This window comes from Callorhinus ursinus, unplaced genomic scaffold (assembly GCF_003265705.2).
Source record: "Callorhinus ursinus isolate GAN/ISIS: 27379988/994484 unplaced genomic scaffold, GSC_fseal_2.0 scaffold30, whole genome shotgun sequence".
Lineage (NCBI taxonomy): Eukaryota > Metazoa > Chordata > Mammalia > Carnivora > Otariidae > Callorhinus > Callorhinus ursinus.
Window position 1 is genome coordinate 9,446,184 of NW_027397092.1, and position 15,630 is coordinate 9,461,813.

Sequence of the window (15,630 nt, forward strand, 5' to 3'; positions counted from 1 at the left end):
CTCGAATGCACTGCAAAGTTTATGGCTAAGCTGAGTCTTGAATTTTGAATTAACAAGTTTTGGCAGGAGAAAGGAGAGGAGGAAAAAAGGCTGCAAATACAAAGAAAAATAGGAAAGAAAGAAAAGACAGTTGAGGTCGAAGAAACACCACGCATAAAGACATGCCATTTTCATGGTGTTTTGGGGAAGCCATAAGGGGCTGGGGGTTGCTAGCACCTAAAACAGGAGAGAGGACAGGAAGTATTTGAGACTGGGGAAACGGGCAAGTGCCAGAAACGCTGGTATTACAATCATGACTACCGAGATCTATAAAGCACATTTGTGATACGTATGCTAAGATTCTGTATTTTATTAGACTATGCTTGTGGCCAAGGGCTTACAGTCTTATGCAACTTACTTTTCCTCTCAGCATCTAGATATTCAATAAGTACTTGTGGCTTGACGACCATTAAGTAAACCTCACTGACAGTTTCTGCTCATTGCTGCCAAATATATCACCAGGGTTTTCACCAAGTCAGGGAGATCAAGAATACTTGTACACGCTAATAATTGCTGCTTAGAATTTGTGGTGAAACAATGTTCAAAGGGGCCCATCACCTCCCGTATTTCTGGCCTATGAAATTAACAAGGCATCCAATTTGTTAAGATGGCTTGTCTTGCTTGAGTGATGCTTTATTACCTTACCTGAAGCGCGAAGCACTTCCTTAGGGGAGAAGAGTTCATAGGAAATAATAATAATGCACACATAAGAGCTTTAACGTTTTCAGAATGCTTTTATATATATAATGTTTTACCCTCATAGCGGCTCTTTGAGTTAGGCGAGACTGACATTATCATTTTTACTTAACTTTTATGAAAAGCAAGGCCCGGAGAGGTCACGCAGCTAACCGACTGTGTTAGAAATGAGGTTTTCGAGGCTCATACTTTTGTCACCATGTGCTTTCCAACAACTGACAAATGCATCATAATTTTATTATTCAGGTAGAAAAAGGGCAATCAGTTTGCTGTAAGCTAATCTTTTGTATAAAAGATCTGTGTCTGTTCTTTCATTCCTTTTCTGAACAAATATGAACCCAGCACTTACTCTGTACCAGATACTTTTCCAGTCACTGGGGCTGTAACAAAAACAAAAATCCCTGACCTCACGTCGTTTACATTCTAGTGGGAGAAAGACAACAATCAAGTAAATTATGCAGACTGTCAGATGATAACAAGTGTCATGGGGACTAATAAAACAGGGAAGGGAGATGGAAGGGTAGGGTGAGTTTTTAATAGAATGGTCATGAAAGGGATTGCTGAGACAATGGCATTTGAGCAAAGGTCTGAGGAAGGTAATGCAGGGAGTCAGGTGGCTATGTGGGGAGGGCGATTCCAGGCAGGTAGACGGTAACTGCCAAAGCCCTGAGGTGGTATAACATCTGGCTTAGTGGAGACTCACAGGAGGTTCCGCATAGCTGGGGCAGGCGAGACGCAAGACTACACGAAGATGCAGGGGGCATCGATGTGTGCATTGGGGCTAAGGAAGCCACTGGAGGATTTTGGAGCAGAAGGCTGACACCATCTGTCTTACCTGTTAAAAGGATTATTCTGGCTGCTATGGGAAAAACAGATGATGTGGAGAAGGTGGTAATGGCAGACATAGGAAGACTCATATAGAAATGGGTGCAAAAATCCAGGCAACAGAGGACATCAGCTGAGTCTGGGGTGGTAGCAGTGGAGGTGAGAAGTGGTTGGGTTGAGGACATATTTTGAAAGTGGGGCCAGAAGGACTTGCCAAGGGATTAAATGTAGGTTGTAAGAGACGCATATTTTTGCTGCGTTCCCACTATGTGCCAGGACCTTGGTTAAGCGATGGGGATGCAATGATGCACGTCTGTAGATGGACAGGGCTCTCGTCTTGTTGAGGAGCCACCTCCTGATGTGCTAAGTAGCCATACCCACTGACCACATTCTTACCCATCACCCGTCATGCCAGGTCTGAGCACATCAACTATTCATTGGGCCTCAATTTCCTCATAGGGGGTTGATCAAACAAGTAAACAACTAAACTGAAGTGCTCTTTAGCTCCAATTCTCTCAGTGTGGGTGCATCAAAAAAAGAGGAGAGGGGTCTCTTTCATTGTCGTCTATGAGAAAGGACTGCATTTTGGGGGGGAGAACACAGGATCTCTCCCAAAACTCAACATATTAGGACCAGGGGCTATGAGTAAACCTCCTCTACATGGGGCGCCCAGACTCTGAACTGCGGTCAAGAACCTGCTAAAGCACTACCTCCAACGGACAGAAAAATGAGACCCAAGAGAGGTCTACCTTTGGGGAAACCCCTGCCCGCTTTCTTACGATGCCAAGGAGAACACCGAGGCAGGACGCCTGGCTCTGCTATTCTCCTAACGATGCTTAGAGAGCCAGCCGTACGGCCCAACCCTGAATTCAACCTCTCTGTGTCCTAGCTTGCTCTCTCCAAGCTGGTGAAAGGCCCTGTTTATATCTCAAAGTCTTGACATTTACCACTTGTCCTTCTTTCCCTCTGCTTCCTCAGGGGATCAAGCTATACAGACTTTGGATGATCCATAGGACCGTCTAGCCACTCATTCCCTCTCGCTACCACAGCTGTCCAGCCGGGGAAACCTGAGCGGACACAATGGCACAGGCGGAGCCCAGGGGAGGACAGTGACTCAGTGACTTCCAAAACCACAGTGATTGGGCAGAGTCCTCTCACAGATGAGGACTCTGCCCAAGGAGACGCGTGGGGATGGGATGGCTTCCTCCACCTCCGACTTTGCTCCCCACTGTCCACGTCTCTCACTGCTTCCCGTCTCGCAGCTGTGACCACTCTGTCACTCCTTCTGTCATACCTTCTCCCTCCAGTGTCATGGGTGATTTCCCCTCTCTAAGGCGGGAGCTCACACTCAGCTAACCCTCTCCCAGCCAGTGTAGCTTTTCTCTGCTCATCTGCTCTGCAAAGGCTCCTCAGACTCAGGACCTAGAAAAAAGAGTCTGAGCTTAAAAAAAAAAAAAAAAAAAAAAAAATCATGCTTCGGTCACTTTCTGGATACAGAATCCTGTGATGTGTTTCCAGGAAGATTCTTTTCTATGGGAAAAATTTGCCCCAGGGTACAACACATCCCTTGACCAAGAGCAGGCTTGGTCCTGTTGCACCCCTCAACCGCCCCCCCGCCACCCCCTGTCTACTGTATCTCCAGAAGGTGGTGTTTTTTATTCCATTCCTTTGGCCTTTGTCACATCTGGTTTCTGTCTCTATTTTCAGGTATCCAGCAGTAATTTTTGCCCTTTCCTCTCCCCTCCAAATTTGTAACTGCTTTGAACCGCCACCTCTATCTCTTCCTGTAGGTTCTGTGCTGAAAACGTGAGGATGGTTATTTTCTACACGGTCCTGGGTTTCTCCCAGGGGCTGGGAGGGTTTTTCTGGAGATGCTTATAAATGTTTGTGTGTGGGAGGAGGCTGTTATTACTTTAAAAGCAAAACTCTTCCACGGCACCGTGTAGCCCTTGCCAGAGGAAGTCACAATCTGGCCGCCTCCCTTCTAGAAAAAACTCTACACGGCCGCTGTTCCTTGAGCTGTGGCCAGAGTCAGCATGTGGCAGTGGCCTGAGGCCAGGAGGGCTCTGCTACTGGCAGGGAGGCGGCGACAGCCTGAGGGGGCTCAGAATCCTCCCATCACACTTTCTCAGGGAACCTGGTCCAAGTTCATTTCCCTGGTTCATACATTCCATTATAGTCCACGCCAGCAAATGCCACATAAAATGGAGATTTGCAAATACACGAAAACGACAGGGTTGTGCTCTCACAACTGGGTTCAGTAAATGACAGGGAAGGCCAGGTCCTGGGAGCTCTCCTTGCACACAGAAGTGTGGCCATGCCTTTGCGATTAGGGAATAAAATGAATACTGGTAACCTGTCCGCCAGGTGGAGGCGGGGAAAGAGAGAGGCGTTAGGAGGTCCTTTGTCGAAGAGCGCCTGTGACCTGCCAAGTTCTTCTTAGAGTAACTCCCACTTTCCTAAGAAGGTCCGGGATCCAAATGGCACCAGCCAGACTTGAGACAACCCTTCAACCTGTCCACAGCCCCTCCCGCGGCTGGGAAGTGGCATGGCAAGTCCACCTGGCCTTGTAAAAACAAAGAGGTCCTTCTCTTTGCCTGGAGCTTTATGGGTTGGCAGCTCCGGAAAAGCCTCCCTTTGATCTTGAGCTTTGAAGGGATCAAACAAGCTGCTTTAATGGGTGGGAATGTGGCTCTGAAAATCCTACCTTTTGTCAGTAAAGTATTTCTCCTTCTCCTCCTGGGGCAGGTGCAATGACAGGATCCAGTCTGCTTTCCAGGCTCTGAGCCAGATGTTCCTTCTTGCAGCAAGTAGAACAAAGAAGTGAAAGTGAGATCAGGCAGCAACTGACAAGGCCTTGCCCACAAATGAGCTCTGCTGGGTTTGGGAGTTAGCTCTTGATGTGCTCCTTCCTGAAACCCCCTTTAAGTACACTGCATATTACAAAGGCCAGAAATCAGCTACTCTGGTGTTAACTGTGCTGATCGTGACTTCTCAGAGCTTTTAGATTTTGTTTGGAAGAGGGCTCACCTTTTAGCAATGGGATTTGGGCTAACATCCTTTGATTTATGAGATATGTTTCAAACCCTTTTCAACCTAGGATTCCAGACTCCTTCCGAATGCCCAAACAGCCTTTAAATAACCACTTTTATTCCCTCAGCCTATGCTACAACTATGACAGCAGAAATAGAAAAAGAAAAATTGGATCACCGTTTATTTCTTGAGGACCATTCCAGCACGGCTCTAAGGACGGGCTGTTAAAAATCTCACATCAGATAAATATTTAATACATTTCTCAAGCTCACCTGAAATGAGCAAATTCAGCACACTCTCTAATTTCTGGATATACGTGTCACTGTTTCCTTATAAATGTTTTCCAGAAACTGCCTTAAAATACCTTGAGGGAAGAGATACTGGTGATTATGCCTCCAAATGATTCCATAACTATTCAAGCTAGCAGTTAAAGTTTTCTTGGTGATGGTTTTATTTCATTAAGCATCCTTTGGGCCTGGATCTCCCAGAGTATACTCCGCAAATCCCTGGTCCTGGGAGATGCTGCTGCTTGAGGAGAGAGATCCATAGCCAAAGGACTTAGGCAAGCAGGTGACTACCAGTCTCTCCTTGAAATTCTCACTAGGCATCAAATCTGAAGGCTCTTAGAAGAAATTTGTTAAATTCCTTTTAATCCATAGACCCCTAAATTATCTGACCAGGGAAAATACTTTCCTCATAATGATTAATATCTCATGAGACCAACTCTTAGGGGAACACACTCCGAGATATTCTGCTTTAGAGCATGGTCATAGGATATACCCGGCGTACTTTCTTAACAAGTTTCCCTAGCCCTTCCCCAGGGATCTGAGTAGGTAGATCTGAAGTTGGGCCCTGGGAACCTCAATTGGAACGAGGACCCTAGGTGATTCTTAGTGATGAGGTAAGTTTCAGCAATTCTGGTTTTCTGCAGATCTACCCTTTCAATCCCCTGCCCCACCCCCACAGAAATATATGCACGTTATGGAAGCACACCCTAAAACATGCAAGCCCCTGAAAGTAATAGCCTCGATTTCTTCTCTGAATACAAAGGCAGAGGTGAGGTAGGCAGTGTCCTTGTAGCTCAAGTTGAGGCATACAGTGTAGGTCTGCCTTTTTACTGCCAGACCTCTAAGAATAAGGAGCACATCACCTACGAGCATAGGAGGTGATAGGGGCTGGTGGATAAGCAGGCAGCCGTGGAACAGAGCCAGCAGGCAGCCGTGGAACTGAGCCACCCGGGTTGGGATCCTTGCTCTACGGCCCTCCATGTTCCAAGCTTCAAATTCCTCATCCATAAAAATCAGAGACAGTAAAAATTACACTACTCCCCCATACAAAGTGTCACAGAGACACAGATAAGTCGCTTCATATAATACCTGCCAGGCGTTAAGTGCCCCATGAATAGCTATTATTTTTAAGCAAAGGTCTTAGGAGTCATGAAAACACCTGGAAGGAGGGAAAAGAGAGGGTGGGAAGAAGGTGCGTCTTCGGATCCCTGGACGATCAGCCCTGCCGAAGGCTCTTTGGAGTAAAATACGGAAGGGGACGAGGTGAGTCTGCCTGCCATCTGATCTGGGTGGCTATCAGCTGCTCCCTGGCTCCAGGGAGTAGGTTGGCATTTCTGGATGCTTGCCCTGGGCCCTGTCCTCTGAAACCGTCCAAGTTCCGGGCCACGGGCGCCCAGGGCGTACACCTCAGCTTCCCCCGCGAACACATGCAAGGCAGCACCAAAAGGGTTACAGCCATGTTTCTAAACAAATAAGAACTGCCAAGGCTTGGTGCTGATATGAAATTATAATCAACGCATTCACGGATTGGTAGTATTTATCATGTTGTTAGCATTGTAAATTTGTACCATTGTAGATAGGAGTCACACAGCTTGGGGCCCTGTACCTTCACCTATTGTTTTCCCTGTGTTATGATAAATTTCCAGCAACACTTGATTAAAACTGCCAATTTGTTGGGAATAAAAAGAATCTCTCGACACCACCAGGACTAATTACGTTGTCCTTGCCAAAGGGGTAGTTGAATAATTGCATGTGATTATTACACAGGGATGGCGCTTTTCACATCAGTAGCAAAGCAATGAAGATTGATTCCCTTTAATTAATCATTCAAAAATAGCCCCCTTGCATCACTCCCCAAATAGGAGGGAGCATGTTCCTACATCTTTCTTCCACAAGGCGCCTAGATGCAATTGGTTCCCTGATGAGCTATCAAAATGTGTGTGCCTGTCCGAGATAGGAGGACCTTCTCTGTAATTGATTGTGGATCCTATTTTCCCAATTCTTTATCTCCAGCCCTGAACTCTCTTTGTAATCTTAACAGCTGGGAGCACATTTACATAGCTTTCATTAATTGTCCTCTGGCTTCTCATTAGAAAAGGAGGCAACAACTCTTATCTGATCCGGTCTAGGCTTTATTTTGCATTTCTACTAACATGATATATTGGGCTGAAGTATTCCCAGTGTTTGGTTTGGAGGATCAAAGTCTCCAAAGGACAATACCTTATTAGAAGGCAGTGATGGACACCATTATATATTACTGGCATTATCTGTTTCTTGCTTTTTACAACAATATCCAAATTCAGCCTTATCTCTGCTTTGACTACACTGATGTCCGCTTTCCCGATTCAAGTCTTCAAGTGTTAAGATACAGTAAATCAGGATCTTCAAAGGTTGCTTGTTCTTTTTTTCATATACTCTTGTCATTAACGTGAGGAACGGTCTTTGCTCCGGAAAAAGATTCAATTAGCAATATTTGCTGATGATCTTCTGCAAGAGTTGTGCCGGATTTTTTTCATGTGATGCCACAGAAAGAGAAATGCACAGCTTCCTAAGGAAGCAAAATTGTCAAACAGGAAATGTCCAGTCTGGGCACATCTCCCACTTCCCACACCCTGCTCTCACCAACTGTTCCTTTGTCTTCCATTTTCAAAAGATGCTATATTAATAATTTCTTTGATATAATCTAGTATTCAACTTTTGAAGTCACTAGAGGACTAAGAAAGGTGCCCAGCTCCTGTTTTTGCTCTGCACCTTCCTCTCTAAAGCCCCTTCTCCTTTGCCGCCTCCTCCCTGCCCACGTCCCCTCGTGGCCCACAGCCCTTCCCCTGTCATCGTTCAAGGCTTAGCCCATCCAGCAGGGACAAAGGATGACAAGAAAAGGGAGATGCGGCACATGGGGAATCCTATCAGGCTCTCTTCTCTGTGTACCTGGACGACCATCACGGTTATTTTTCTTTCTTTACATTTAAAGATGTGCTATTTGAACCACCTTTAAGACTTGAGTGGCTAAATGTGGCTAGTGCGGGGTTGCCCTTTATTTATTATTATTATTGTTATTGTTATTATTATTATTATTATTATTTAGAGAGGCAGAGAGAGAACAGGTGGAGGGACAGAAGGAGAGAGACAGAGAAAATCTTAAGCAGGCTCCATGCTGAGCTTGAACTCACGACCCTGAGATCATCCCCTGAGCAGAATCCAAGAGTTGGCTGCTTAACTGAATGAGCCACCCAGGCACCCCAAGGGTTGCCCCAAGGATCCTCAAAGAGTATCCTTTCCAACAGGGAGGGATGAGAAAACCAGAGCTCAGAAAGAAGTGGTTCTCACTGTGGATATGCAGCAGGACATTCTCAAAGGAGGGGAGGGCAGAGGAGGGAGAAAGAACGGCAGATGGGCAGAAATAGAGCTCAGGACACGCACTACAGTCTCTGCCATGTGTGTTCTACTAGACTCCCGACTCTGGCAATGGACTCATCAGCCCTTGAACTTCAGTTTCCCTCCAGACATGCAAAAATGGCAACAACTACAGGGTTGTTGTAAGAGCACGCAATCATACAAGCCAAGACTGGACACCAAAGAGATTCTGATTTAAAGATAGTGAACAGGAAAATGGTGATACCCAAGTGCGGTGCCCGCCGCCATGTTTTCCAGGCCTCACTGTTTGGAGTTTTGAAAAAAAAAAAAAAAAAAAAAAAACTTCATTAATCAAATGTTCTTCATTTTTCCTTCAAGGAGTTTATTTTTACCCTGAGGTCAGTCAGGAATAAAATAATGTAAAAAAAGCATTCCCTGAGGTTTCCAGCTTCTCCATCACTTACCACACTCTCACATGCCACTATTAGATCCAGAGAGCAGAGCTGGAGGAGCAGATGTACACAGGAGGCCCTTGAACGATGCTGAGGTTAGGGTGTCGCCCTCCCACGCAGTCAAAAATCCACATATCACTTTTGACACACCCCAAAAACTTAACTAGTAATAGCCTACTGTTGCCCAGAAGCCTTACCAATAACAAAGAGTCAATGAATGCCTATTTTGTATGTGCTATGTTTTATATATTGTATTCTTACAATAAAGTAAGCTAGAGAAAAGAGGATGTTATTAAGAAAATCGTAAGGAAAATACATTTACAGTACCGTATTTATTGAAAAAAATCACTTGTAAGTGGACCCATGCCATTCATATCTGTGTTGTTCAGGGGTCAACCTTGTATATAATGAATAACTGGGAAAGTGCAAATTCCAGTCCTTGTGGCCCTGAGCTCATGGGAAGATGGGTGGATCACTAGAACACTCCAGAAACTCCTGGGAGGAAGCTTCTGTTGACCCTCTCTGTCTTGGAGAAACCTGGTAGTGACAAAAAGAAGCTTAAACTATGGGCCCCAGCTCTTGAACCCAGTACCTTAGATGGGATTTAGCTGCACCAGCTGCCTTGTGAGACCATCTTATTCGTCGTCTCCATACGATGGGATCCTTCCCTTGGCAGATGTTTCTTACTTGATACTATACATTAATAATGATCACATTTTAATCTGTATTACCTGGAGATGCCATTAAAATGCAAATTCTGGTTCAGTAGTTCTAAGGTAGGGCCCAAGATTCTGCGTTTCAGAAGAATTTCAAAGGGATGCTGATGCTGCTGATCCGTGGACCATCATATGGGTGGCAAGAGTGTCTATACATCACTGTCTTTGGGGCATGGTGTCACCATCCAACTTAAACCTCAATCTCAGATCAGTTTTGGCTAAGTGATCCCTCCATCTGAACATATATTCTTCTCTCACATATGTAATTACTGTAAATTGTGATATGGTTATAATACCAATAGTGCATGATTTTCTCACATAATCCAGACTCCTAACCACCAGGTAGTAGATGGGAAGGGTAGAGAGAGATGTGGCTCCTGAGACATGAGAGTTTTCCCCCAAACCTTTCCCTTCCCTATCAATTCCTTATATCATACTGATTGTAAGGCTCCTCCCAACCCCAAACCAGTACCTTCTCACTATTGCCCAACTATTCCAGGCCAAACAAAAAAAAGAAGGTGGTCTTTAAAAGTATAATAGCAGTAGACACATAAAGGAGGGCCCAGATATGAGAATCATAGAAGGTCAAACATCATCTAAAATAATTTTAAATTAAGCGAATAATACTCTTGAAACTCATTGTAATCGTTTGCAAGGGCCACCATAATAACGTACCACAGACTAGGTGGACCACGCAAAAGAAATGCATTTTCTCAGAGTTCTGGAAGCCAGAAGTCAGTGATCAAGGTGTCACCAACACCAGTTTCTTCTGAGGACTCTCTCCTGGGCTTGTAGGTGGCTGTCTTCTCCCGGTTGGTCCTTTTCCTACGTCTGTATGTGTCTTCATTTCCTCTCTTCTAAGGACATCAGTCAGATTGGATTAAGGCCCATTCATATGACCTCATTCTACCTTAATTACTTCTTTAAAGGCCTTATCTCCAAATACGGTCACATTCTGAGGTGCTGGGGGTTAGCACATCAACACATGAATTTTGAGGGGGACAACGAAGCCCATAAAACTACTGTTTTAGTCCCCATTGTTTCTGCACCCAACGCACTGATAACCTGGTGGTGAAAATGTGCTTTCAAATGCATGTGCTGGCTTAGAGCAGCTGGGTTAGAACCCCTGGAGCAGGGCCTGGGTTCCCTCAGGTCCCCCAAGTAAAAAGGAGGCAAAATCAAGATGTAAATAAAAGCTTTCATATTCATGCATTTCTGGAAGAATAGCTCTTGTTTCTCCAAGAGAGGCTGGGTCAGGCAGAGCAGGTGCAGATGGGCTGAACTGGCGATCTAACACTTGCGCTCCCTGCAGCCTGAGAGGTATGCAGGTTTCCCATGTAGGTAGGTCAGAGCCCAATGGACAGGCTGAAGACTTCCTACCCTCTGTCTTAGGTGTGTTTTTATAGATCCAACCTCAGCGGAAACCATTTTTACACATGCTGGTGTTCTTACTGAAGAAATGCAAAAAAACTCTCTCTCTCATTCTCCCCCCACAACACCGCCTTCCTGTCTCTCTCAGACACACACACACACACACACACACACACACACACACCAACTGCATACACTATCAGGAACCACCAACCCTTTGCCTCTAAGTAATGTGCCGGCATGCGCCATACTGCATTAGCATGTTTTTAAGTCCTGAGGTAGCAACAGCTGATAATCAACATTCTAGGTGTCATCTCAAATTCTGTGCTTTTTTCCAAAAGAGCGTCAGCCTTGAAGGTGTGCATTAGGCGGTGTAAAGTTTCTTTTGATTTGTCAGTCATTCTCACCCCTAGGTCTGCTCCTGCCTTTCTGCTTGCGATGTTTCTCCCACCTGCAAGGTCTGGACAATGCTATGTCATGCTATAAAGGAAAATAAAGTACTTTCCAGCTTCCCAAATTGTCTCTTCTGGGAGCCTATTTATCAGAAGGCGCAATACAAAAGGGAGGAAGTGCTGTAGGTAGATATTATAAATTCCATTGGGGTTTCAGAAGTTGAACCATCTCTTTTATTCTAGCAGAAGATGTTTTCTATATATCTGCTGATTGCACATTCATTCTTTAATCTTTATACATGAAAAGCTAAAAGCAGAGAGCCATGGACTAAAATTTTCTCTGTAAATTGTTGAACATTTGCAACAGATATAGAAAATCACAGTGTGAAAGCTGTTAAAGCTGTGGAAAAATAAATTGGAGGCACCACAGGAAATGAAGGTTTTACATAAGGACAAGGAGCCAGCCAGAGTTTTCAAGTCCATTTTGTAATAAAGGAAATTATGAGCCACATAAAGCCCTCTTTGGGAAATTTACATTTTGATGGATAATACGCTTATAACAGTTAGTATGAAATGTTTCTGGTTTACCTACGACATGTTTCTAATAGATAGTCCACATGCATCTTTAGCAGAATGTAACTGCTAATATTTGAAGTGCAGGTAATTCCTTGGTTCTCATTTAAAATACCATAATGCTCTCCGTGCTCCAGGCAGGCGAAAATAAAATCTCAATTAAAATAAAAGCAGGCATGGTTCCAGTTAAGCAATGATCATTTAGAGAATTAACGCAATAAAGCTTTTTCCATAAAGTGCCTAGTCAGCACAACGTGGGAGCCGTAATGCCAGATTGGGATTCCAGTCCCCTGCTTCCAGAAGTTTGCTTTTACCAGGTTGTTTCATTTTGAATATCTCACCTCTCCGGGCGGCAGCTTCATCATTAAAACATGAAATGGTTGTGCCCATAATCTCTCAGGCCTCATCCAGCTTTGAAACGCTGAGCCCTAGGATATAAGCAAACCTGTGGAAATCCTTGCAACACGGAGAAGGAAGAGTACTCACAGGGACTTGCCTTCATTCTCATCTCAACTCACAAATTACAAAATTACGACAGTGATCAGGTACCAAGATCACAGACCGGCCGCTGCGTACCCCATGTGGTCTTCAGCACTTTGCCTAACACAGCATTTTAGGAAAAAATAGAAGACAAGAAATAAAAAACACCTACGCATAGCCTTTTTGATGTCCATGGTGCCTTGCTACTCTGTCGTCCTCCATCCTGCCTGACCTCTGGGGGGAACCTGACTTTAGGACTTGGATCTGATGTTCATTCATTCATTCGACAAATAATCTGTTGAGCTCCAACTCTGTGTGTCAAGCTCGGTTCTAGGTACCAGGATTATGACAGTAAATAAAATAGATAAAATTGCTACAGCACTGACATCTAGTTGGATCATCTACTTGGAATATTCATCTTATTTGGAAGTCAAGGTAGTCCGATACAACTTTTCTAAGGCTACCTTTGTTTCTAATAGTTTCTAATGTATGGAACGTAGATGGTTCGAGACACCGTATCAGCTGTCACAGGGCCTCCAAAAACGCAGAGTTGTGGTACTATCATTTTCAGCTCTCTCAGGCACCTGAGCTTCATAAATCCATGCCCCTGGATCCTTCTGCTTCTGGCCAGCATTTCCTTCCTCCCACATCCCCGGGCTTAAGAGGGCTTCACCACCTTGGCAACGAGCAAGAAACTCTAAGGCAGAAGGAAGTGGATCGTTCTGGTGTGTATTCTAGCTCAGCTTCTGCCTTGTCCCAAGGTCTTGTTCCATTTCTTCCCTCATCCATCCGTTTCCCATCCCATGTCTCTTTTCAATCCATTGCCAATCTCTGAGAGGGAAAGAGAGGGCAGAGCTTCAGGAATCAATGAAAATGTGCAATAAATACTTAGCTTTCTAGGTCTGTCTGCTTCTCTTTGTGGGTTTGGAGGAGGATGGGGAGGGGAATATTAACACAAAGTTTTGACAGGACAGGTATAGCTGGAAAATGAACTAGGAGAAGAATGAATGTCATCATGAAACCAACTGCCCACCAACGTGAGGGGAAAAGGAAGGCCTTCAAAACTAGGGAAACCATCCTCAGATTCTCCTGCGCACGACCTCATAACGACAAGAGAAACTGAAGTGTTGGAGAAAGAAAGCTGGACCAACTATCGGGACACCAACTACCAGCATTTGCCTAAGCTCCCATGTCGTGAGTCCCCACCCAGCCTTAGCTTCTATTTCTAGAAATGAAAAAAAAAAAAAATGGATTACACTGGTTTTCAACTGTGGTTTCACATTAGAAGGGCCAAAGAAGATTTAAAAAAAAAAAAAATACTGATGCATACACTTCACCCAGACCAATTAAATCAAAATCCTTGGAAGGCAGTCCCAGCCAACAGAAAAAATGGACTGCTTCCCAAGAGATTCTAATGTCTAGCCAAAGCTGAGAACCACTGGCTTCGAAGATCCATCAAAAGAACATCTGCGTAGCCAACAGTGAATTAATGTTGGTTCAACCAAACTCAATGAGCTCAAAGTTTCTAACAACAAAATTTTTCCATTCTTATTATCTTTACTAGTAACTCCCATTTTGCTAAACAACCTCTCTGAGCTAAAATAGCTTTTCAGTTTTCACTAAAACTTCAGAGTTTCAACAGAACTGTAACCAAACCCAACCCAGCCAGAACAAAATGTACATTACTCTCTAATTTCAGGATATGGAAGTGTCATTCTAAAGAAATGAATAAATAAAGCATAAGAGGAATCTAGATTAAATGATCAGAAATCTGAATACAAAAAATACAAAAATATAAAAAAATACAGAAATTCTGCATTCTGAAACTGGCAAAACTATGTGTACGTGCACGAGATACAAAGCGTTGTTTTCCTTACTACATAAAACGTTCTCACAAGTTAATACATAAAATAAATAACCTAAGAGACAAATAAAAGCAGGATGTGAACAAACCACATATGACAGAAAAAGTAAAGCATAGATAAACACTAAATAGTTGAAGCTTGGTCATCATTCTATTATGTTAGAGAGCCTTTTCCAAAGAAATATAATGTGTATTAATAAGATAGGATTGTTATCTAACAAATATGATGGATTAAATTTTTTTCATCTTCCAAGAAATAATCAAACAACATACTAAAGTGCCAGGGCTCCAGTCTTTGTCTTATAATCAGGACAACATTCTTGCTTAAATAATCATTCCCCAAGTTTGCAAATACACAAGATGTGCATGCTTGCTTCTTAAATGTCTTTAAGAACCTCAAAAACTTGTTCCGTGTGACCATTAACCATGTCATCTTGTTTTTTCAAATACTTAGGAAAATAAACAATTGAAGGTGGAAACTTTCACTGCAAGAACAGATAGAACAAGTGGAGGGAAATGAAGCCCGATCTCAAAATGATGCATCTGCGGGGAGAGAGATCAAACACATGGACTTAGAGGCAAGGAAACAGTGAGGGCAAGGGATGGTCTGCCTGAGAAATCCCTACAAGGTACATCTGCAAATCTTTCTGGATTAGGAAGGCCTCATGGCTCCCAGAAGACAAGAATCAAGAATTGTAAATGATAAAATTAGAACGGTACTGAACATGTTTATGAGAAATGAATCTGGGTGGGGGGGAAGAAGTGCTCGCATAATATACATTGCTTGCCAAAAAGAAACTATATTTGCAGAAATCTCACTGAAGCTACAAGGGAAAAAATGCATCCAGTGAATTAAGTTTAAATTAAAATAAATAACTTTGGTTTCTTGTTGTTGTTGTTGTTTAACCATTGCTTTGTTTGTTGGCTATATAAGCAATTTGCTTATATTTTTTTTTTCCTTAAAAAGTTTTAGACTTGCCTGTCATGGACTTTTCTACTCAACAGGCTCTCTTATACAGCCTACAGGGCAGACAAGCCTTCTCCAGGAAGCTTACCAATCTCACACTGCTTCCGGGTCCATTCCAGGCCTTTGATTTCTGTCATGAAGAGAAGATACTCCTTCTGAGTGTTCCATTATTTTTCTCCTAACCACAAAATGACGCTAGCCAAACTGAGACCAGTATTCTACCCAGAGATACTGACAGAGGGGTCAAGTAGCATTGCTGAGTAGCATCGCGAAAGGATCCTCGATCCTCTCCGATAACCATCTCCTTATTTAACAGTTTAAATATGTTGGGAGTTTTCGGTTTAAAAATGGTTTAACTGATAATAGATAGATAGATAGATAGATAGATAGATAGATAGATAGATAATAGATAGATGGTAGACAGATGGTAAATGGATATAGAGAATGTTGAGCATTGGCTCCCCATTTACCACCCACAAACCCTGCTGGTAAAACAAAGCTGAGTTTATTGCTTACCACAGTCTGTCAGTAGGCAGCCTCAATAGGATTGGGTGAGAATCATGATATAACAGTTTAGGACT

At 43.6% G+C, this 15,630-nt stretch overlaps 1 long non-coding RNA gene across 1 annotated transcript in view; it reads left to right on the forward strand.

Moving 5' to 3' along the window:
- LOC141370270 (uncharacterized) overlaps positions 1-14,924 on the forward strand; it is a 31,526-nt gene extending 16,602 nt beyond the window's left edge. The window contains exon 3 of the long non-coding RNA XR_012374170.1: positions 14,537-14,924. This is a non-coding gene — a long non-coding RNA (uncharacterized lncRNA). The remainder of the gene's footprint in view (positions 1-14,536) is intronic.
- Positions 14,925-15,630: the final 706 nt, after the last annotated feature.